Source organism: Carassius auratus, unplaced genomic scaffold (assembly GCF_003368295.1).
Source record: "Carassius auratus strain Wakin unplaced genomic scaffold, ASM336829v1 scaf_tig00026011, whole genome shotgun sequence".
NCBI lineage: Eukaryota > Metazoa > Chordata > Actinopteri > Cypriniformes > Cyprinidae > Carassius > Carassius auratus.
This window is the reverse complement of record NW_020525479.1, coordinates 262,321-289,785: the sequence shown is the minus strand read 5'-3', so window position 1 is coordinate 289,785 and position 27,465 is coordinate 262,321. Positions and strand designations below refer to the sequence as shown.

Genomic DNA, 27,465 nt, shown 5'->3' with positions numbered 1-27,465 from the left:
CTGTACCTGAAGTCTAATATGTTACTTAATAAAGATGCATGCCTTTATCTATCTATGCAACTACTCAACTATCTACCCAACTAACTACCAACTACCCAATTATCCATCTACCAAACTATTTAGAGCCCTGCACGGGCCTAAAATGTAGGCCCTAGCCCAGCCCTCGTCATTTAATAAAAATAATAAAAATGTTTGGAGCATTTTTCATTCGATTATATATAAGTTTTTGTTTTTTAAAGTAACGACTAAGCGGCCAGCAGCAGCCTTCTCAAATAATCCCGACTTGCCTAAAAAACAGTTCAAGCATATAACAATGTTTAACCGTTAAATCTGCGCTATAATAAATGTGCCCTTTATTCAAGTTTGTGCGGAGAGTGGAAGCTAAAGCGCGCTTTGCAGGACATAGAGGTGCCATCACAATCACATGCACTTATTGTCTTCAGTGGAAACAACTTAGAATAGCCTACACCATCATTTTTGGCCATAAAGGTAAAAGTAATACATCATCCGTAACTGTAAAGGGTGTGCTTGTATTTGTGTGCACTCACAATTTCAACAAAATGTTGTGCTTTTATAAAATAAAGAAAAACATGAAGTGATCTCTGCCACCTCGTTGACTTGAGCACTAGTTAATTAGTAAATAATTTACCTACCCAAATATCAATCTATCAAACTATCTACCTACTCAACTATTTGTACATCTATCGATTGATTGATCGATCTATCCAAACTATCATCCAACAGTTTACCTATGCATCTATCCAAATATCAAATATCAACCAAACAATCCACCTATCTACACAACTATACATCTGTCTAACTACCCAACCAACTATCCTATCTACCCATTTACCTATCTATCTACCTATCTGCCCATCTATCTACCTATCTGCCCATCTATCTACCTATCTGCCCATCTATCTACCCATCTACATGTATATCCATCTACCTATCTACCCATCTATCTACCATCTACCCATCTACCCATCTATCTACCTATCTATCTACATATATATCCATCTACCTATCTGCCCATATATCTACACAACTATACATCTGTCTAACTACCCAACCAACTATCCTATCTACCCATTTACCTATCTATCTACCTATCTGCCCATCTATCTACCTATCTGCCCATCTATCTACCTATCTGCCCATCTATCTACCCATCTACATGTATATCCATCTACCTATCTACCCATCTATCTACCATCTACCCATCTACCCATCTATCTACCTATCTATCTACATATATATCCATCTACCTATCTGCCCATCTATCTACCTATCTACCTATCTATCTACCCATCTATCTACCCATCTACCCATCTATCTACATATATATCCATCTACCTATCTGCCCATCTATCTACCTATCTACCTATCTATCTACATATATATCCATCTACCTATCTGCCCATCTATCTACCTATCTACCTATCTATCTACCCATCTATCTACCCATCTACCCATCTATCTACCCATCTATCTACCCATCTATCTACTCATCTATCTACCTATCTACATGTATATCCATCTACCTATCTACCCATGTATTTACCCATCTACCTATCTGCCCATCTATCTACCTATCTACCTATCTATCTACATATATATCCATCTACCTATCTGCCCATCTATCTACCTATCTACCTATCTATCTACCCATCTATCTACCCATCTACCCATCTATCTACCCATCTATCTACCCATCTATCTACTCATCTATTTACCTATCTACATGTATATCCATCTACCTATCTACCCATGTATTTACCCATCTACCTATCTACCTATCTACCCATCTATCTACTCATCTATCTACCTATCTACATGTATATCCATCTACCTATCTACCTATCTATCTACCCATATACCATCTATCTACCTATCTGCCCATCTATCTACCTATCTACCCATCTATCTACTCATCTATCTACCTATCTACATGTATATCCATCTACCTATCTACCTATCTATCTACCCATATACCATCTATCTACCTATCTGCCCATCTATCTACCTATCTACCCATCTATCTACCCATCTACCCATCTATCTACCTATCTATCTACATGTATATCCATCTACCTATCCATCCATCTGCCTGCCTATCTATCTATCTATCTATCTATCTATCTATCTATCTATCTATCTATCTATCTGACAAAAACCTTCAGATAAAAGCAACCGAATAAAGCAAAGTGTCAGAATCAATCAGTGATAATTCTCACACATGCTCTTGTTTGGAGTAAAGAGACTAGGTTTCTGCTTCTAACACGATTAAGCGGGTGTTTTTGCCTCAATCTGGTGCCCCTGGGCCATGGGCTGTCTGAGGGACTGTATTTCGGAGTGCGGGCCCCTCTCATGCTCCAGCACATGGTCCACATTAGTGTGGTATGCCGACTGCTGCCGGGGGATTCCTGACTTATCAGAGCTCTGGGAGAGAATCGTGCCGGTGTGATATCTGACTTCCCATCTGAGACAGCAAAGAGCAAACACAACTCTATATAATTAAATGTTAATGTAGACTTTTTTTCAGTATGATAACTCACAGTTGTCACTAGTTTATCGGTGTAGTGTGTAATTTCTATCTCTAGTGACACTTAGTAATGTGCTGAAATTTCATTAACTGAAAATATTTGACAAACACCAAAATAAACATGTTTTCAGTTTCGGCTGAATAGTTGTAGAGGGCTGAATTTATTGACATTTAATTAACACTTCTTCGATAACATTATGATTACGTCATTGTCTATTTAGATACATAAACTACAACAGGGTTAAACTACCCAATTACACAAATGTAATTATTAAAACTTTATTCTTAGTTTCAGTTTTTGGCTACACGACACCTTTAGTTTTGGTGTTTTGGTAAAAAAATATAGTGTTCAGTGAAACATTAACATGAAATGAACCTAAAAATTTTTATTTTTTTGTTGTTAACTGTAAGAAAAAAGCTGAAATAAAATAAAATGTAAATATTGGGTGAAAAACTCTATTATTTAAATAATAAAGTAAGTTGAAGCAATACATTTACTAAATGGAAATAAATAAAAACCAACTCAACTATAACTAAAATAAAATATAAATTAAACATAAACATTAATGTTTTAAAAAAAGAAAAACTAAAAATGAATTCACTAAAATCAAAAATGTAAATTAAAGCTGAAAATATTACAGTTAAAGCTAATTCAAAATATTAATAAAAACTATAATAGTATATAAATAACACTAAAATGACCCTGGTGCAACCAGGTGTGTGTGCACGTAGATGGGTCACCTTCACTTTACTTTCACTTTCATAAACAGTTCACTGCTATTGGTTGGATGAGCAGATAGCCCCGCCCCCAAATCACATCATTGGTTGATCTAATGTTGCCTGCACCAAGCTTGTTCATAGTATTAGATACATTTTTTTTAATTGAGCATTTTACGAGGAGTCACACTATTTCAACACAAAGAAAATCAACCTATTTTAGTTATGTTTAGTGACTCTGCATAATAATTGTATTTAAATAATCACACTCTTCACCTTACACTTGCTTCACATCTCTTTCCTGAGTGTTACTCCTGCTTCCATGATACAGAATGAGAGGGAGAGCGAGGGCGGCGCATGCTCTGCTGCCCAGGAATGCAGGAAAACACAATCACGTGAAACGTAGGACGCTTGCTGGAATGCAGGGGGCTTTTTACAACTCCAGAAATGGTTTGTGGTTTTTGGCATCAAGAGAGAGAGAGGAAGAGATTTTATGTTTCATCTTCCTCGGTCCTGAAGTATCGGGGTGAGTCTCACAGCGAGCGCACAGGTTTAAACTCAGCCACCCCGAGATAATAAGAGCACATTAATGCTGGGCTCCTCTCGGCAGCTGCAAACACTCATAAACAACATCACACCTCTGTAAACACAGAGAACATGATGGAAAACAGGAGAGGGAAAATGCTACTGTCATCCAAGATATTACGGGAAAGAATCATATGAAGACATAAATACATGGAGAGGTGGTGGTGGTCGAAACGTCCTAATTAAAGCCCGAACCCCTCATGAGGAAGTCCAAGTGAAAGAAATTAAATCTTTTATTCAGCAAGGATGCATTAAATTGATTAGTGTCAGTAAAGACATTTGCAAAGGATTTATGTTTCAAATAAATGTTGTTTTCAACTTTCCAATCAACAACAAATCATGAAAAATCAAATATAGCAAATGTTTCATCAGCTGTCAGAATGATTTCTGAAGATCATGTGACACTGAAGACGGGTTATGATGCTGAAAATACAGATGCACACCACAGAAATAAATTACAGTTTACTTAATTTATCCACATTGAAAACAGTTCTTTTAAACTGTAATAATATTTCACAATATTACTAATTTTACAGTATTTTTGATTGGATAAATGCAGCCTACTGCTGAGTAGAATATATTTTTCAGAAAGTCCCATCACAGATATATTGAATGGTAGTACATATTATTTTTACACATGCATATTATATGTAAAAGAGAAAATATTATTATATTATAATTTTGTATTACATTTTTTTTATCTTTATTATTTTTTTATGGAATTGCATCCTCTGATAAAAATTTAAGAATAAAACCAGGGAAGTGCAAAAATAAAAAATAGAAAAAAACCATAAATAAATAAATAAATAAATAAATAAAAATAATAATAATAATAAAAAAAATAAAAATAAAAATAAAATAAAATAAAATGTGTCATGTTTCTCTAGTGTGCAACCACACTGCAAAAGGTGCTTTTAGTTAATCACAGGTGTGTTTTTCATTTAGGAGACCCTTCCTACATCAGCATCTATAGGACCTGCATTATAAAACACACTGATTTTATGTAACGTGTTCAGTGTCCTGTACGAGGCACAAGAGCCTCTAATGTTGGTCTGTGGATGCGAGGGCTTCGCTGTGGATCTTCAGAAGGAGCAGAGAAAGTGTGAACTCACACCCACTCTCTCTCTCTCTCCCACACACTAAATCACCAGATGTGTGGCACATTATCAAGCACTAGTTACAGCTGCTCAAAGCCAAGTACACACACGTAACAATACACTTCTGCTGATAATAATGACCTCTCTGTGTTTGTAACTACAGCTTGTAATCTCTGAAAGAAGGTCATGTGCGTCCATGATTTATCAGCAGATGGACTTTGTGATTTCCACTCACCTGCTAGAGCTTTGATGCGCGAGCGCTCGAACAACCGAGCCGAGCTGTTCTCATTGTCCCACTCGTCTTCCCAGCGGTTGTTCACACTTTCCTGGTACTGCTGCTGGATGTCCATGTGGTCGTATTCTGCGGCTACTGTCGTCATCCTGACCTCTGACCTTTCGCCTTTTCACCGTACACACTTCCTCATGGGCGGCTTCCTCTGAAGCCCTGCGGAAAGAGACGGAGGGGTCAAAGGTCATTGTGGATAGGGAGCATCCCAGTTCATGTACAAACCTGGGATATTATTAGATACGTAACGGACATGACCACTGAAACCTACAATTAATCTTTCTTTCTTTTTAGATCATATTTTCTGCACTGAATTTGGGAGATAATCTGCTGGATCTTTTGTACAATGGATTTAGAGAAGATAAAATGGGGTTAGAATTCAATTAGCCAAATGCTCAAATCAAGCGCTCTTCTCCTTTTTTTATGTTTAAAAAAAATAATTTTATATTATATTATATTATATTATATTATTTTATACTCCTTTTATTATTTGTTTCAGCAATTTAGTTTAACTGTTGCATCCTTTTAATTTGAAAATACAATTTTTAATAACAAATAAAATATATAATTTATATACACCATATTTTATATATAAATATATTTATGCATATATTTTTTTCGAAATTATATTTTTAAATAAAAAGAATGCAACATTTAATAAACAATTATTTTGTAGTTATTTAGCACTATTACATCCACCAATTATCTAATCAAATTTTTTGTTTCATTTTGTTTCCTTTTTATTATTAATTTGGAATAACATGCTCTGCTGCAAGTTCACAACAAGACCATTGAAGTGTTTCATGAAAGTAAATATAAATAATGAGCTAAAGTAAAAAATAATTAAATAAATAAATGAAATAAAATATTTTTCCTCCCCATCATCAGTGACTCAGGAAAACACTGGTGATCTGCTGACCTTTGCAAAGAGACAGCACTTATTTCCCATCAACCCACTCTCGCTCTCCATCTTAAAACAGCTGCTTCAACATTCATTCATCCATCACGAAGCACATCTCAGCTCTGCTTTAAGCACCTACTGCCCCCCGCTGGAGGACCCCAGAACTGCCCCTGTGACGTCACACGGCCCACAGACAAGCACAATCATGTGGCGTTCCTCAGCCGTGAGAGAACTGATATCCATATATGCACAAAAACACCCATGCAAAGCTAAAAGGCATTGCTTTTCGGTGTGAAAATCCTGCATGCGACGCTTATCTTTCTAATTGCTACCATAAGGATTCGGTTGTACAAGGTCAAGCAAAAACATTTATTCATACCATCACTTACTGTTTATTATTACAGTATAAATATATTAGATATTTAACCCAAAAAGAAGGAAGCAATTATTACATTTTAAAAGTTGCAGTGAATACTAAGAGTAGTTATGTATTTCTTTATAATTCTATGCTCTGATAAAAAGTTCACAAGACACGCAAAGTGTAAAATTAAAAGAAAACATAAATATAGACAAAAGTAAAACAAAACGAAATGGACCAAGGGAATTTCTTTTTATTATTGTTTCAGTTTTTTTTTTTTTTTGATTTTATAAAAAAAAAAAAAAAATCTTTATAGGTTTGAATTCTATTTTATTTCCGTTTAAGTCATTTTTACGTTTTTTTTAAATTTAAGTAATCTAAATATTTAAATTTTATTTCATTTCAGCTTAATTCAAATTATTTTTTGGAATGTTTGTATCATAATAATGCTTTAGTTAATAATATCAACACTGGTTGGTTTGGATAAGATGGTAATACCATGGCTTTGTGTTAACACTTGGGGTTAAATAGATGAATAATTTAACAGATAATAGATCTATCTATCATTACTGTGTGCTTGATTCACTTTAAAGGCTCAGCAGCACAAAAACACACATGCAAAACTAAAACACACTGCCTTTCAGTGTTGAAACGAGAGGCGCAGTCCATTTCTCTAATTGCTACCATAAGGCTTGGGTTGTAGACAATCAAGCATGTTCGGCTGCACTCCTGTGAGATGTTTTTCCTCAGATACCTCCCACATAAACCTCTCTGAGCTGTGCATGAGCGACGCTGCACTAAAACCTCCCAGTATGAGTTTCCAGGGCATTTTCATCATGAGAGCAACACCCGTGTCCCAGAAACTGCTCCTGGTGCGCCGCTAAATATAACAGCGCCGCTGGGAAAGGCTTCTTTACTTCTCAAGAGCTCAGAGATTCGGCTTCAGAGCGAACGGCGACCAGGATGACACAGAAAGCAAGGAGAAAGAGATCACAGCGTTCAAGACAATGTCACACGGACTCAATGACGGTAATACTGTGTTAGCGCAGGGTACTGAACTAGCATGTTATTTGTTGACTAGAGTAAATGCAGATCTTCAGGTGGAGTTAAGACAGAGCTGGAGACGTTCTCATGTCAATATGTGAGCTGGACTGATGACTCTGTCTGGCTCAAAGTCAAGACGCACACATCTTATTGATTTAAGTCGGACGAGCGTCTGTCCTCTGCAGTAAAAGCTGATGCCCATCATCACCGTCCTCTCTGACTCTACAGAAAAACACACACAACCTGTCTCGCCAACATCTTTCTTTATATGAAAGGTTCATCTTACAAAACAACAGCTACAAAAAAAAGATATATAGATATGTACTGTACCATTAAATATATATCAAAATATCACATGAACACAGTTACTGAAGAAAATGTCCATGTGCATCTATATATTTTGTTAAGATGCTGCTGTAATAGTTAAAAAGCAGGTAAATATAATCTGAATATGTTGATTTTTCAGTGACATTATATATATTAAGATAGCTCGGTATTATCACTTTTGAAAATGCATCACATTATATATTTTTGTTATTTTAGTATTGTTTACATGCTATTGCTGTTCTAATTGATATTTTATATAATATATCTATATATAGTTTTTGCTGTGTAAAATACAGCATTTATTTTTGTTTCAGTTGTAGTTTGTGCTTTTTTTTCATTTTTTATATATATATACATTTATATATTCTGTATAGTATCCATTCATTTTTTTTACTTTTTATTTCAGTTTTAGTAGTTTATTATGTGCTTTTAATTAGTTTTTTTATATTTCTGTTTAGCTTAATTCTTTTCTGTAGTAGTTTTTTTTCTTATTTTTATACAGTATTTATTTTTTTTATTTCAGCTTTAGTCATTTTTATTCATTATTTTAATATTTCTGTATAGCAATCCATTTATTTTTTATTTCAGTTTTAGTAGTTTATTATGCGCTTTTGTCATTTTAATAAGTTTTAGTTTTTTATATTTGTTTAGCGTTTTGTGTAGTGTCATTTGTATTCGTTTTTATTTTTAATATCTGTATAAATTTTTATTTATTTTTTTATTTGTGATTTATTTCAATGAATGAAAAAAACATTTGAATAAGACACATGAGGCGATAATTATAATTTTTTTAAATACCATGCTACTTTGTGTTAAATACTACTAATATATGTGCGTTAAAATGTTATTAAACCAGCATCTGATATCCTTCCTAAATCATTGTACCACGTAAAGAACTGCAAGTACGTGATTCAAGGTCAAAACCATCCTGAGGATCGAAGCATGATCTTGTGTGAAAGCTGATCCAGGTGACAGACAAGGCGTTAGGATCATGCTAACGCTAACACACGTTTATGTGAGTGTCAGCATCGTGTGTGTTTGTTTCCGTCCATACTGCTGAGGTCAAAGCTAGCGCTAGCATGTACACGGAGCTGCGCTAGTCTTGTCTGCAGAGCTTTTTATAGCAGCGGCACTGGCACACACTCACGGACTGCATTAAAGCACAGCAGAGATGGACTGAGAGAGAGAGAGAGAGAGAGAGAGAGAGAGAGAGAGGGAAAGAGAGAGAGAGAGAGAGGGAGAGGTAGAGGGAGAGAGAGAGAGAGAGAGAGAGAGAGAGAGAGACTGAGAGAGAGACAGAAAGAGAGAGGGGGGGGGGGGGGACATAGAGAAAGACAGACAGAGAGAGAGAGAGAGAGAGAGAGAGAGAGAGAGATCTGGCCCAAAACCACACAGGCTGCACTTCAGATCATATAAACAGTAGGGCTGTCAAATGATTAACATTTTTAATCAAATTAATCAGAATTTTCAGTGGATTAATCACTATTTGCAATTACACCTGAATCCTAACAATTTTTTTTTCTGAAATGCATACCAAAAGATAAATAACAGGACACAGATACATAATTTTCATGTATTGATTCATCAATATGTGGTTCTTTTTTTCTGAATTTCAAAAGTTTAACATTTACTTAATCAAATTTACCTGAGCACTATATCAAACCATGCCATTTAAATACAGATAGTGTAAGAGTTTTAGGTGAACCAGTGGTTAAATATAGCCACATATCTATGAAATTATGCATAGAGAAACTCAAAAGAATGAACTCAGAAACACAAACATGCGCCCTCTGCACTCTGGGCACTCTTGTTTTTGGGAGGTGTTCATTTGCTCTGCCACAATACTTTAGGATCGATATTTTCACGTTCTGAAGGCTTCAAGTGCCAGTAAAACCAAGTAAAAATGCAAATGCTTTTTCAAACAGCTGTAGTTTTCGCTGCATTGCATGTAGGTGTTCTGCGCATGCGCAGTGTGAAACACAGGACGCTATAACAGGAAGAAGCTCCAGCGTATCAACCACCAATGCATGAATGTATTTGAGAGTAAATGGGGTAAAACCTTAAGCTTCTTCTGTGTTTTCGTCTCGGCGCTCGCCGCTGTTTTTTACTATCTTCAGAATTCAGAGATCGACGAGACTTTCCTGACCTGAATCATTTGTCACACTGCCCATGCGTGAAATGCGTTAAAAAATTGGACGCAATTAACGACAAACAACTAATTAACGTCGTTAACGCGCTATTTTTGACAGCCCTAATAAAAAGTATTTGCTAATCAGGGTCAGAAATGTACTTTTAAATTAAGGGTCAATTTTGCCCCTAGAATTGATTTCCAGGGGCATCATTTTTTATGATGATCTCATTAAAAGGTGTTGTTTTTATGTCAAATACTTAAAATATATTGAAGCAGATACATCAATCAAACACAACACACATTTATTCTCAACATCATCAAAAGCAATCAAAGATGAAACCGGATCTACATCTGAGATGGCATTTAGAGTTATTTACACATTAGTTAAAATCAAGACTTTAAATTGGTTATTTTTCCAAATAGCATAAAAAACAAAACAGAATATATATTCTAAAAAAGTGAGCAAAAAACAGTAAAGCGATCCATAAACCCTCGTTATAATCGTTAATACTGTCCACACTACAAAAATATCTTACTTACAGCTGTTGTGCATTTTTTCGTTGATGATGATGAGAGAATTTACCAGTTTCAGTTAGAATCCAGTCAGAAGCTATATTTTTATCCACCTATTTTCATGCACATAAAAAAATTCACATTTTTTTATTACAAAAATAAATAAAAATAATAATAAAATAAAATAATAACCTGGATGGAAATGCAAAGATCTGCATTAATTCTGAAAAATGTTCATAAAATACTTATGCACTCAACTAAGTAGGACAGATTTCTTATCCAGTAAGAAAACATGTGCACAAACTGCGATAATTGATAATTAATGTGCATTAGGGCTGTCAAAAATTCTGAAAAACTAAATACAAATTTTATTCTTATATATAATCAAAATTAGAATTGTATTTTAATTTAAAATGCATAATTTCAGCTGGTGGGAAGAAAAGCTATGGCTGCATCACAAAAACACTCAACATAAACACTTCATTGGTTAAAGCGATCAATGCTGCAATCTGTGAGTGAAAAGAAATGTTATGCAATGTAAGCAAACGGTTGTAAATCAAATGCCAAAATGCACACCTTTCGTTCATTCAGCTAGCTGTAATAGATCTAGCCTAATTACAAAGTTAAGAGGTTGTTTTTCAGGTAAGATGTTCCCTACGAAGGCAGCTTTACTAGGTTATAGTCATAATCATTATCTTTCTGATGCACGGCTCTGCTGTTATCAGCTCTGAAAGACCATTACTGTCTACTTCTCCCTCCATTTCTCTCCACAGATTCGATTAGCTGGTAAACAACATGAGGATCTTATATCAGAGCGCTTTGACCGAACAATCTGCACAAACTGCTGATCTAATGAGAGCAGATGCCATCGTTTAAAACCTCTATTTAAAAGCTGATTGGTTGAAATGTCACATGACCTATTTCTGAGGTGTGGCTTTCTTCTGGTTAAATCAACATACTTTACCAAGAAGTTTGGGGTCGATAGGATTTTAAGTCTCTTCTGTATACCAAGGCTGCATTTATTTGACCAGAAATACAGTAAAAATTGTGAAATATTATTACAATTTCAAATGACAGTTTTCTATGCGGATATAAAATAAAATAAAATTTATTTCTGTGATGCACTGATGAATTTTCAGCATCATTCCTCCAGTCTTCAGTGTCACATGATCTTCAGAAATCATGAAAATATGATGATTTACTGCTCAAAAAACATTGAGTTGCTTAATATTTTTGTGGAAAACATAATTATTATTGTTTTCAAGATTATTTTGATGAATAGAAACAGTCAAAGTGTAAATAGTCACATTTTTATAAATGTAATGCATCCTTGCTGAATAAATGTATACATTTTTTTAAAGTTCAAATAAAGCAATTTTCAATTAACTAACTTTCATTACACTTTTATCTTACTAACCGAAATGTATAATAAATAGCTAAACATTCATATAGTGATTAATAATAAATACAATTATTTTTATTATCTACAATACATTTTTTATAATAATTAAACCAACTATTTTTTTATTATAATTAATTATAAAATAAAAGAATAATTTTAGATAATGCTCTATAATAATTATATAATATTATTATATAATTTTTACTGGTAGAAAAGTAAATTGTTGTAAGGGTTAAAGCTTAAACTGATTTTATTAGATCTTTGTAAGAGATCAATTCTTGGCATTTTTCTGGTGCATCTCGTCTACAAGGTCACACACCTTGCACTTGCTGCTTCTCTATTAGCGGATGAGCTTTATATACATTTTTATAAAAGCTTTAAAAGCTTTTCAAGAAGCCAGCCCCGAGCTCCACATCCCGGATCGATGGTGTGTTAAAACCAATATGTGACGATCAGCAGTGAACTCATTAGTTACAGCCGTGTTTAGTGTTTCCTCTCATCCTATCATCTTCAGGAAATGATTCGCATGAACACTGCGGCCTTCATTAATGCCCTGTGTTGCACTTTCATTTGTGTTTTGTCCCCCTCTCACTCCCCATGAGATGGAAACGACTGAAACCCCTCTGAGAAACACAGTTAGCTAGCTATTATGAACAAGTATGAATCAGGAAACTTCAACTGGAGCCAAATAGTTTCATGTAAGCGCTTCACGGGAATAAACGACCCCGAGAGATGCATCGCGATCGCAGCCAACAAACGGGCGTTCGATATGACAGCCTTGTGTTTCTGTGACCCACTCGAGCCAGGAATCATGACGGGAGATGCATAAAAGCAATCATCGGACTGAGATAAACTTGGAAATTGTTGATCGCAGGAGGACAAGGCATGTGACCTCCAGCAGGGGGCAGCAGCACACGAAAACAGAGACCGACCTCTTTGTTCTTATAGAGATTTCAACAGAGCGGATCTGAAGGGTTAATGTCTGAGGAGATGTCATAAAGGGCTTTGGCTTGTGTGACCCAGATGGTGGCTATAAAAACAGGAGTATCTGATAAACACGTCAATATGGATTTACGATCACGCTAAGATCCAGCACGTGGGGCAGTGTCCAGCTCATATTTACAAGCCAAATCAAGGGGGGGGAGTATTATTATTTTTTTAAATATATTTTAGGACCTTAACCTTATAAATAATTTTGGATTGTGGTATTATTTACTTTTATTCTCTAAATAAAATAATAAGAATAAATAATAATATATATTTTGGCATATTATATGTACTTAAACTTTCTTTGCTTTTTTCACCCCTTCCTATCAAAATTAAATAATATAAATAAATTATATATATATATATATATATATATATATATATATATATATATATATATATATATATATATATTATTTAGTATTAATATTCGTATTAATTTATATTTTTAAAAAAATCACATATTGTAGGACCGATAAAATAATAAAATATTAACAATGATTTATTTACTGGACTTTGACTGTGTGATTTTTATTCTCATTCATGTATAAAATAATACATTTCTGCATATTTTAGGACATTAACCTTTGGATTGTGATATTATCAGTCCAATTCAATTACAAAAAACTTATACTTTTGCATATATCAAGTCCTTATAAATCATGCTTTCATATTTATATTACACAGTAACGAAAACAGTACTACAAATTCTACCATGATGTATAACTTGTGTTACAGAAATGACCAAATCTGGGGAATAAAATTATTCATTGTGATGAAAAGTTATGCGATGCACGAAAAAATGCACAAAATTAATAATGCACAATGAAAAACATCCGAATCCTAATGCAAAATAATAAATAATGCTAAATATAATTTTTGTTTGATTTGGTGCTGAACTTTCTTAACACAAGCAGAGCTTCATTAGTAAACGCTGATGTGAATCTCCATGTTAATGTGTGTCTCTGAAAGCATGAGCGTTTCATAACAGCGCACTTCTGGGAGTTCATCCTCTCTGAATGACACACACACTGTGAATATTTCAAATCTGCATGCATTAAATATAAAAATAAAAAATAAATAAACATATAGTTTTTGCATATTTGTAGGCTGTTTTGGACTGTTAACCAAAAAATACAAATAAATAAACATATTCGTTACATGACTAACAAAAAGACTAGTACATGTCACTATTTTAGATTTGTTTTTTTAGTAATAGCAATAACAAAAGTAGTGCTTTCTTAATCAAAACAAATAATAATTGATGAGTAAAACCAAAAAAATATGTGTTTTAAAAGACCGGTGTTTATTGATGATGATTTGACATGAATAACGATCAGATTGGTACATGTTGTGGAGAAAGCATGAGCTTGAGCAGCAGAAGCACAGATCCTTTCTTCATCTAAAGCTGTAATAATTATAGTGACTATGGTATTTTGGTGGAACGTGTTGTTACCATGGAGATATTTGTGCGTGGGACAGTACTGAGATCTGCTACTCAATACGTTGCCTAGGTTACACTGACATTACACTGCCCTGCTGATGAACGAGTGTGGGACGAATCCTTCATTCTGCTGGAGCCCTCCACCCTGATACAGCCCACACACACACACACACACACACACACACACACACACCACCGTATCAGCCCATACACACACACACACCGATACAGCACAAGCACACTCACACACACACACACCAATACAGCACGCGCACACACACGCGCACACACACACACACCGATACAGTACAAGCACACACACACAGAAACACACGCACACCAATACAGCACAAGCACACACACACAGAAACACACGCACACCAATACAGCACAAGCACACACACACCAATACAGCACAAGCACACACACACAGAAACACACGCACACCAATACAGCACAAGCACACACACACACAGAAACACACCGATACAGCACAAGCACACGCACACACACACACCACCGTATCAGCCCATACACACACACACACACACACCACCGTATCAGCCCATACACACACACACACACACACACACACACACCACCGTATCAGCCCATACACACACACACCGATACAGCACAAGCACACTCACACACACACACACACCAATACAGCACGCGCACACACACCAATACAGCACGCGCACACACACACACCAATACAGCACAAGCACACACACACAAAAACACACACACACCAATACAGCACAAGCACACACACACCAATACAGCACAAGCACACACACACACACAGAAACACACCGATACAGCACAAGCACACACACACAGTAACACACACACACCGATACAGCAAAAACACACACACAAGCACACACACACACAGTAACACACACACACCGATACAGCACAAGCACACGCACACACACAGAAACACACACACACCAATACAGCACAAGCACACGCACACACACACACACAGTAACACACACACACCGATACAGCACAAGCACACACACACACACCGATACAGCAAAAGCACACACACAAGCACACGCACACACACAGTAACACACACACACCGATACAGCACAAGCACACGCACACACACAGAAACACACACACACCAATACAGCACAAGCACACGCACACACACACACACAGTAACACACACACACCGATACAGCAAAAACACACACACAAGCACACACACACACCGATACAGCACAAGCACACACACACACACACACACACACATACCAATAGAGCACAAGCACACACACACAGAAACACACACACACCAATACAGCACAAGCGCGCGCACACACACACACACACAGAAACACACACACCCCAATACAGCTCTCACAAAAAGACATAATAATAAAAATAAAAAATTAATCAGAAAATAAAAACTCATTCAGAATAAAAAAAAAAAAACCCTAACAGTATTTACGCAGTATCTCAGTGATCATGCTTTAATAAATCCTAAAGCTATGTTTCTTCTGTAGATTTTAAGGTTGCTAAGGAACAACGCGGCCAACGCTGAACAGAAAGCGCCGAGAGCGAATGCGAAGCTCCATCTGTTCTGTATCTGTGCAGCAAAGAAAATACTGGCTATCAAACAGAGCAAGACAAGACTGAAGAAACTGGGTCTGTTCAACAACAAGAACTACACAGGTTAACTAACAGGTTTTCATGACACCAAAACATCATCAGTTCATTTTAACATAATATATACATATATATACATGAGCACACACAGAGGTGCATCTCAACAAATTTGAATATTGTGAAAAAGTTTGTAACTAGCGGTTGACCGATATATCGGCCGATATTTTGCATTTTTCAAATATCGACATCGGCCGATAAGACGATGTGTTCGAAGCGGGACTTTTATTTTGACGGCAGTGCCTGAACACAGTAGACCAATACTATAATAATTAGATATAATTGTTAAATAAAGGAATTAAAATGTATTAAAAAAAAAGTATTACAACAACTGCTTTTTTTTATATTGTTAGAAATAAAAAGGCAAACATTATAATACTTTATCGTTTGCGGTAAGCATCCAGCAAATATGCATTTATATAGTTTAAACAAATCTTTGAACGACTAATGAACATCTTATTTCAAAAACCTTGCAAACTTAGTCAAATCCAGCAGTGAGATCTAATGAAGTGTGCATGTGTATCCTGCATGATCGCGTGTACTCGTGACTTAAAAAAAAAAAAACGTTAAAATTGTGATTTCAAATTATGCTGCGCTTCATGTTTTTGCTCAATGTCATATTCATGTCATTTTCTGTGTGCTGTGTGTAGAATGAGTTTTACCTTGGTTTAAAAAAAAAAAAAAAAGGTTATTCCCAACGCACACAAACTTCCCAGAATACTAAGTGTCAAATTATATTTTTATTAAATATTAGTTTATTTGTGAAAAATACTTTGTCGTTTAAAGTATAAGCATGTTTATTTTACAAATTTTTTTCTTATCCATTTTCAAATTATTAAAAAATTCTTAAATATTAAATAAAATAAAATAATTTTATTTTTCAAGATATCGGCATCTACATCGGCTGTCTAAAAAACAATATCGGTTGACCACTATTTGTAACATTTTAGAAAGTGAAACTTTCATATATACTAGATTCATTACATGTAAATTAGAAAAGTTTTGGTTAGCCAATCAAGCACAGTGATATCATGGTCAGCTAACCACCAGGAAGTAGGGGTGTGTGATATATATCATCTGTAATTATATTGGAATTGTTGTTTTAACGATGAACGATTTGACATTACACAAAAAATTTATATTACCAAAAAATGTTAACATTTATTAAAAATGTTCATAATTGTATGAATATCACAATAAGTTTAATAGTTTGTGTTTAAAATGCATAACCCAAAATGTAATTTATATCAGCTGATATAAATCAACCAGGTAAAGAAAAATTTTGACAATCATAACATGAGGTGACATTTAAGCAAAGAGTTAGTTGGCATTTAACAAAAGTTCAAATGTGCATGATCGCATTATGAAGAACAAAACCCATCTGAAAGATCAGAGCAAACCAATAACCTCAACAGTCAGAAAACACATCACACACCTGCAAAACCACAGTCCATTCGCTGAGTGTGTGACGTCAACACGACAAACACACAAAACAGATGTTAAAGCCTTCGCCAACTGCTAAAGAGGACACAATTCAATCCTGAGCAAGTGTTTGTAGTCGTTCCATCGTTACGCCATCGCTCGGCCAGACAGAGACGTTCCCACGTGGATCACATGAGGAGAAACCAGGTATTTTTCAGGATTTATAAACCAAAAATAAATGTGAGTATTATTCTTGCGCGAGTACAGGCCTCGTCTTTCCCCGTGGAGGCCAGCTGGAGGAAAATAAGGACGATTCCCTGGAGATCAAGAGGGAAGCTGGGCACTTTAGAGAGGGTTAGGAAGTTCCCATGACTGACATGCCAGACCGGACTCTTCCCACTTCTGGGAAAACATCAGTAGAGTTTGTGTGTGGAGTTAAACAACCAAAAAACATTCAGAGGAAAGCTCATTTCAGTGAGCTGAAGTACATCTGAACAGTTCTTAGTAAAACCGAAGAATTTATTAAGAAGTAATTATTTGCACGTCTATCTATCTATCATTTTTCCTCACTGCAATAAAAATGATCTTTAAAAATAGATTATTTAATATTTAAAAAATACAAATCAAAAAGTGATATTTAATATTATCACTTTTTTTTTTACATGTTAATATAATTATGTTTATTTATTTGTTTATTTATGTTCAAGGGTATAGTTTTTGGGGTTATAAAAATTTGGAAAATATAATTTCGTAGTTTTATGTACAAATTGTAACATTTGTAACTTTGAAGTTCAGTTGTTACAGTTTATATTCTATCTAGAACAACATTTGCTATAAAGTGAAGGAAAGTACATGTGAATGAAATATAATGCATATTTAAATGTACCTAAAGTTACCAACTTTTAAACTTTAGAAGACTAGAAATACTAGAATGTTATTAATTATTTCTCTTATTTTGATGGTGGCCAGTCGTTTTTCTGGTTCTTTTCACATGCAGACTGTATCTCCCATGCATCTCTCCTATAAATAAATGTCCATTTAATTAATAGAAGATAAATCATGTTTCTTCAAACACACAGCAGATCAGATGCGGTTCTGCTTGAGCTTCAGGACAAATTCACATTTGCAGCGTTGCCAGAAGTCAGTTTACAGAGGCACCGGGCCAAAAGATCTTATTATTATATCTTGTTTAGTTCTTTGTGAACTGCATGCAGCTAGCATGATATATGGCTAACAGATGTGAGGCATCAGGAGAATGTGAAGAAATCAGATGCTAACGAGCACAGGAAGAGCACAGTTGTTCCTATAAGAGAGTAAAGAGACTAATATCTCAAGCTTCATGAAGAGATCTCAACAGTGCTCAAACTGAGCTCAGACTCAAACATTTCCCGTCATGAATAAATACACAGATATATACAACCTCTAACAACAAAAAACTCTTTTTTGAAAATGTTAATAGCTCCAAAGTCTCACTGCTGTAAAGGGAATGAATAATTAAATCAATGTATTCATCAAATTAAAATCAACACAGCAATATTTTTTATTTTTAAATACAAAATGTGAATAAATAAAAATGGAAAAATAAATAATAAATTAATGTAAATAAATAAATAATATGTGTAATTAAAAGAAATGACAACTAAAAATATAAATTAAAATTAAAATACATAAAAATAAACAAAGAAAGAAAAAATATAATAAATAAAAATAATAATAAAAAAAAAAAATATTATATATATATAGTTGTTTTTTTTTGAAAATAGATATAAATATATAGAAATAGATAGATACCAAATTCTTATAAGGTGAAATTCTTCACATTGTGTTTAGCTCTGTTCTCTTACTGCACGTCACCTAGTGATTCTGTTTCTCTTGTATATTGATGGATGAGTGTTGGGTTATTTTCACTGCGCTCATATTCAGCAGCAGCGGGTGTTTGTGTGTGACAGCGAGATCCAAACGCTCGTCTGTCTTCTGTCAGATCTCTGCAGACACCATTAGCTCTGAATGTCACAGAGAATGAGCTCCATTATGACATCACTTCCTGAAGCCCACAGACTCTGGAAAGTGTCTGCAAAGAGCCAGAAAAGGAGTTCATTGTGACTTCAATGTAAACCAGAGACCAAAGGTTTCCCGGCAAAGCTAAAATAGATCTATGAATCGAGCTTCTGCACACAAAACCCTTCAGGAACACGCTTAGGCCAAACTAAGCAAAGAATAAGACTGAGAGAAAGAAATATGTTGCATGTATTTGTGCATATATTTTAGATTTTGGACATATATCAAAATAAATATATTTCTAAGAAATACAGAAAAACTAAATATATACATATTTATTTGAATAATTAACTGTACTGAAAAAGTATATATTTTAATGCCATTTAAGAAAATAAAATAGCATACAATAAATTAAATACATGCACATTTTGGCTTCATTTCTGAAATGTTATTTTTAATGACACTATTATATATTATTAAATGTTTTAATTTTATTTATTTATTAAAGTATTTTTGTGCCAAATTTAAATGAAATTATATTTTGCATACATTTATATATGATTACATATATTTTGCACATATTTAAAAAGAAATACAATGAAATGGACATTTTGTAAATTGATTTATTTGCTTGCTTTGGAACAATTTGAATCAGGTAGTATTAAATGTAAAAACAGAAAGTCTTATTTTCCTTTCTTTTGATATGCTACTGTAACCAAAACCCAGAGAAAATGAGCTTTTAACAGATCAACATGTAAAATATGACATTATTCTGTTGGGGGAAAAAGCCTTTTCCTCCACTGACATATAACATTTTCTGTACTATATGGAAATCCAATATTAAACTGCATGGCAAAATACAGGAATTGTAGACCAATAATAGGAAATAAGTTAAGAAAAGCAAAGATTTTAGCTTCAACACATCTCCAAATGTTGATGTCCAAACCAGTTAGACTCATAGAGAGAAAAGCAGACGGCTGAATGCTGGTCATTAGAAGAGCTCCACCTTCACTGGAAGCAGCAATTAACAGCAAACGTCTAAACATTTACAGTCAGAGTGTTTCTACGCTTCCACCCGCTCTTCATTAAACAGAAAGACATAGATCTAGGAGTTATACTCATATGCTGGTGATACAGCGATATTTCAGCTTTTTAACCATAGCTCGATATTAATCTGACATGAACCAACATTTCAACCCAACAGCTGTTTTCTCAATATATATATATAGAAATATATTATAATATAAATGTTAATATTAAATTAAAATTCGAAATCAATATTTTTATAAAACATCCAACACTACACATTTCTAATTTATAATATTTAGAATTATAAAACTGTATGAAATATAAAAACATTAATTCTAAATGTTATAATGTATTTTTTAATAAAGAATTAAATCACTAAACTATCAAAAATAACCTACTATTATATAAGTATAAATTAGGAACATTTAGTACAATTATAATCATAACATAAAAAGCTAAAATTACATTTTTGGGATCTACTGTATAAAATTTTGCTTTTTTTATTATAGAAAAGTACATTTATATATAAAAAAATGAATAAAACTAACTACATTAATATATTGTTATTATAATTACTATAAATTAAAGCAATACCCTAAATAATAATCATTAAACTTTATCAAAAAAATTAGCATTTGTGTCATTTATATTATTAGATTAGTAATGAAAGTGGAAAAATGTTTTCCGCGACGGATTTACAAAGTGAAAACAAAGATCAATATTTAATTATTTTGTAAATGCATGCATTTATGAAAACAGAAACATCTTCTTTTTTTTTTTTTTGCTACTTAAGTTTAAATCCGAACCACTGTTAAAACATCACAGCGCCTGCAGAACTGATCTAATGACTGGAAACTTAGAGGCCAAATAAAAAGAGCACTAAAATCATGACATATTTACACTGTTGATTAATCTGACATAACCTGCGATATAATACTGGACATACTTGCAGGACACCACACCCTGGGCTCTGGCAGGCAGACAGAGGGAATTGAACACATCCCGTTGTGTGTGTGGAGCTCTGGATGTCATTATACTCTCACACAGCATCTACACTCGCTCTCCTCTAGATCTGTGTTTGTCACACACAGCCTCCAGCTGAAGAGAGTCTGGTTCACACACTCAACAAACAGCAGCTGACAGAAAAATCCTAAATCAAAGAGGACTAATAAATTACTTTTAGATGATTAAAAAAGATGACATATACTTACACTGAAATAAAATATAATATCCGAGTTATTCATTAAATTTCAAACATTATAATTTTTTTCTCATTTGTCAAATTTAAGATTATAAAACATAAAAAATATGTAAATTGTTTAAAATACAAATTTTAAAAGACTATTGCATTACAAACTAAACTATTATATTTATATGCAAATTTTATATCATAATAAATAATAACCATAACAAAAAATATTAAACAATCAATTTGTACAATTTACAGAATTTTATATTATTATATCTTCCAAAAAAAATACAACTGATAACAAAGTGAATTATATATATATATATATATATATACACACACAAACACACACTCATACCTTTTGATAATACTTTTATAATTATTTATTTATTGATTTTTTTTTTCAAAATACTATAATACTTAATTTTTTCCTTTGCACTACTTCTCTTATTTTATCTGTTCATATTACCCATTCCCCCATTGTACGTTTCTATTAGTTTCTCTTTGTATGCAGCACACCTGCAAATGCTTTAGTACAATGAACGCATACTGCATCATGCCAATAAAATGCTTTACAGTAAAATGAGAAACAAAGACAGAGTTTCTGCACTGACAAATGATGATGATGATGATGATGCAGGTTTTCCACATAAGGATGAACTATCTGATGGCACAAGGACTGTGAGATTTCATTAAGCTTTTACATCATATTGATTTGTTTCTCGCATTTCTAGAACAACGTGACCCGGCCATCTGATCAGGCTTCAGAATCGATAGTGAATGTGCTGGAAACCCTCCCAAATCACAGCCGTGACTCCAGATCAGACGTCACATAACTCAAACACCAACTACAGGACAATCAAATCTGAGCAGTTTCAGACATCGTTGAGTTTTCTTCAAACACTCGAGACAAAACAGTCCAACAGTGTGCACTGGAAAATATATTTAGGTATATATTTGTGGTTTATATATTTGGATAAAATTTTAAATTCATGTTCATTTGAATTACACAAATTATAAAACATTATACTTTTTTTGAAAATGTATAATATTATGAAATGAAGTATTTTAAATATATATATATATTTTTTAATTATTAAATTGCTAACTAAACTAATGTTTTATTTTTTATGCAAATTATAACATGTAAATATTTTAAATAATCATTAAATTAAATGTCAAACATTATACATTTTGTACAGTTAATGGAATTTCATTTATATATATATATATATATATATATATATATATACACACACACATTTTGTAAATTCATAAAATTAAATAAAATCAAATGCATGCAAATAGTTAATAATAAACTATGCAAAGATTTTATTTTTTATTTTTTTCATAATTGAATGAATGTCACAATAAGTTTAATAGTTTGTGTTTAATATGCATAACCCAAATGCTTGGACATTTCGCATGCAATTAATACATAAATATATAATATATAATATATAATAATTTATTTTTTTCGACAACTGTAACTCACTGTCCTGTTGCTTCTTTTTAAAAATCAGTGCAGTCAGTGATGGAAATATCCAGGACACTTTAATCAACAGCATTTAGAGACACTTCCTGTTTCAGTCATGCACGGGGACTATGGGAAAAGCATGAGCTCAGTGGAGCGCGGCCAGCGAGCGTCCAGTGTTTCAGATGACCTCATGTTTTCCAGGCCCTCGACTCAGACAGATGTGAAGATACAGTCTCAACATGATTTGAGGAATCATTCATGCTGGAATAAACACCTTTAACTCATTCACGGTCTCACATATTCTGCTGCGATACTCAGCTGTGAAAATACAACTGCAACACAGAGGATGCATCAATGAGAAAAGCAGCAGAGAGAGAGAGAGAGTCTGGATTACACATTAGCATCGTGACCTTGAAAGCCTCTGTCTAATGCTCTGCGCTGTCGGTTCCTTCACGTCTCATGTTGAAGGATAAAAACCTCCAAACGGAGGCAGATAGAAACATGCTTTAATCTGCATTATACAGGGACTTCTTCCAGGTAATAGCTGTGCTTCTGTTAACATGCCATTCACTAGATGAGCTTCAGAATGACAGTAAATAAACACCTAAACCATGGATTGATGGGTTTTGCTAACATTATAGCCATCCAGTTCATGACACTGATGCATTTTGAGATATGCACAAATTTTTTGATTAATTTCCTCACAGGAATGAATGAATTAATATTTTTATGGAACTTAATAGTGATTGCATTTTTCAGGTTTTGTTTTCTTTTCATTTCTGCTGATAAAAAGGCAAGAGTCCTCCACAAACTGATTCATTTCTTGTTTTATCATATATGCTTTTCAGTTTAATTTTCTCGCTTCATACTTTTACTAGAAGTCGGCATGGCAAAACATAAACAAAATGCTTTTAAATAAATAAATAAATACATCTTATGAGTGTAAATTTAAAATGTTATTTCAAACGTACAGGAATAATTTAATACAAATACTTTTGTCATTATGTTTCTGCATGAATGAACAAATAAATAAATAAATACAAAAGCTCAATTATTTAATATTATTGCACTATAAACTGAAAACATTGACAATCTGATTTTTTTAAGGTAAGTTGTTGCAATCAAGTTATTTTAGCTATTTAAATAAATTTAGTTGACTAACTTTCAGCAAAATGTATTTAAATGAAGCTCAAATAAAATAATCGCAACCACTCAATTAATATTTTTTTCAGTGTATACTTAACTGTATGCAAACAAAAAGAAAACAAAATTTGTATATATATATATATATATATATATATATATATATATATAAAATATTTGAAATTATACAAATATACCTCTATATTTATTTAGAAATATATTTCTCCTAAGAATAAAAGGAAAGATCTCATTACAAACTACAAAATCATATTTTTTTCATTTGTATTGCTCAATTTTAACTTTTCTACTTTTGGAGCTGTGGAGTGACAACTTTATTATTTTATTTTTTTTCTTAATTGTATTATAACATCATACTTTAAAATACTTAAATATGGACTAAGCTTATTTAAAAAAAAAAAAAAGAGCTAAAACATAATAAATAAGCATAAGTTTTTGTTCTAATGTTTCTGCACATCTGTGCTGGACTCACAGCGATGAGATCACCAGGGAGGAGCCGCAATGTATTCTGGGATTGGGCCAGAAGTTAGGACTGAGAGAAACACAAATGCATTACGTGTCTGTGAGGACAGCTGTGATTGATCTGCTTTTATCATCTGTTTTTGTGTGATAACAAACCTCAAAGTGACAAAACTCTTTATCACAACACTGAAGGGATTCATTATCGATAGAGCTGGGTGATATTTATGTCAATAACAATAAACTCAATGTGGATTAAATCTAAACAGTCGATGACGCAGCAGAAATAAAGGCGCGAATAAATGGTGTGGTTTTGTTTACTACACGAACTTAAACACACATGATACTTACGCGATTTTGGCATCTTCCATCTAAATATGAGGACATGAACACATAAACTTTATCTATACTGCTGCTATGAGAACGATTTCACCAGCTTTTACCGTTTCATTTGAGAAAAACTGCCGTCGATTTCAAATACAAACTGAAAGATCGTCACGATAACCCGCCAAAATAAAAGTCCGGATAGACGAAGAAATTACGACCGGAATAGATTAGCACGCCAAAATAAAAGTCAAGTTTAACTTGAAAAAATAAATAAAAATGAAATATATTAGCTACATTTGTTTACCAATTGTACGTTTCAAAGTTTTATTTGTTTGTTTGTTTAAGGAATATCATTAAAAAATAATAATAATCCATGTTATTGTGGTATTTAATTTGATTACATTTGAAAAGACTGATTCAATTGTTAAAGTTGTATGAATTTTTTTTGACTATTTTTATGCTAAATTTTTATCATAAAACACAGAATACAGAAAAAAAGCACTGAATTTAGAGAAAAATAATACTGATTCAAGGGCCACAAAATAAAAGGTAGCACTCTGTGGAGTTTATTTGTGAGCAAACAAGTAATGTTAACACTTATTCGTCTAACAAACAAGTTTCATACATTTCATTCTCCATTAATAATAATAAATAAATATGGATTAACCACAGACTTTTAGCATGTCTTTACACTGTTAAAAATAAAGGCCTTTAACATTCATGGAAACACCAAATGTTCTTTATAGGTCTTAAGAAAAACTGGTTATTTTCAGAAGCGATGACCGAAACATTCTCATGGGAAACACAGTTGTTTCTTTTATTGTATCACTATGAAAATTCCCTTTTAGAAACAAGTATGTGCTAAATTTCTCAGAAAATGATAATGGCAAAACACAAAGATGCCAGCGTACTGCATTACGCATAAACTTTTCAAGCTTTTCAGAAGCTAAACTGCATTAATAAGTGCATTTGGCACTTTGGCAAAGAGCTGAAGGGTTGTTTAAAAGCATCAAGGGCAACTCAAGATAACATACAAACATATGCGAGTTCCTGGCATATAAACACTCCCATCAGTATCTATCGACCAGCCTATTTTCACAGCCCTGACTGACAGCTCTATGCCATATGGATTACAGCTGGTTAAATCAGGGACACGCTGTACTGTAGTCTCACCCGCTTCTCTCCAGCCGTGCTTTATCCCTCAGGATCTCCAGGATCAGGATTTGATTAAGGTGCAGGTCGGGTCGTGACCCACAACAGCACAGCTGTTCAACCTTGAGCTTGAACGGGAGAACGGATGGGAGAACGGATCATGGAAAAACAGAGGACTGATCAATAACTGGACGCTGGCCTAAACTGTGCAGCTGGAAACTGCCAGAGACAAATCAGCGAAAGCTTCGGCCGGAGACTCTACAGGCGTGTTTCACAGTGAGCTCCATGATTAGTGTTTGCAAAAATCATTCATTAAGGTTCCAACTCTGGTTGACTAATGATTTAGACAACACTGTATCTTTCGAGTTTCACCAATCCAAACTATTTTACGAGGTGCTGATTTTGTAAGCATTTGTATGATTTGATTCAGTATATAAATGCATATAAGCATTTAAATTTGCCACCAATTCACCAAAACATTAATGACTTAAAAGTGCAATAGACACACAAATATTATGAACACTAAAACCTTTATTTTGGCTGCGATTAATTGTTGCCCAGCACTACTGGAAATCTGATATTTAAACATTTAATTTTAAAGGTTTAAGCCTGATTACTGCAAACACTCATACACTCTTAAAAATAAAGGTGATTAAAAGGTTTGTCACAGTGATGCCACAGAAGAACCATTTTTGGTTCCACAAAAAAACTATTCAGTCAAAGATTCTTTAAAGAACTCTCTCTTTTTTACCTTTTTATAATCTGAAGAACCTTCTTTCGCCACAAAGAACTTCAGATGTTCTTCAGATGGACAAAAAGGTTATTCTATGACATCGTAAAGCACCTTTATTTTTAAGAGTGGGGAAAAAGAATATGTACAGTATATAGACGGAATTTAATAATAGTTCACTTTTTCTCTTTCTCTGAGCAAACGTTCAAATTTTGTTTTGTTTTTTTGCAATTTTTTTTCCCAAAATCAAAATGATTAATTTTATATAATTTAACTTTGTCTGCAAAAAAAAAAAAAAATTATAAATATATGTACTACACCACTGTAAATATAAAATAAAATATTTGAAACATAATTCTTCATGAAAAAAAAAATTCCACTAGGAAGAAGTCTTTTCAAGAGGCTTCTTCTAATGTCTTCTAAAAGCTTCGTACTTCTCTAATCATCTCACGATCCTGCAACACATCAGCAGACGCAGAGAGCGAAGGGATCAAATGA

General features: G+C 33.6%; 1 pseudogene; it reads right to left on the bottom strand.

Annotated features, from left to right (window-relative positions):
• LOC113078568 (spectrin beta chain, non-erythrocytic 1-like) overlaps positions 1-27,465 on the bottom strand; it is a 50,770-nt pseudogene that overhangs the window by 18,217 nt on the left and 5,088 nt on the right.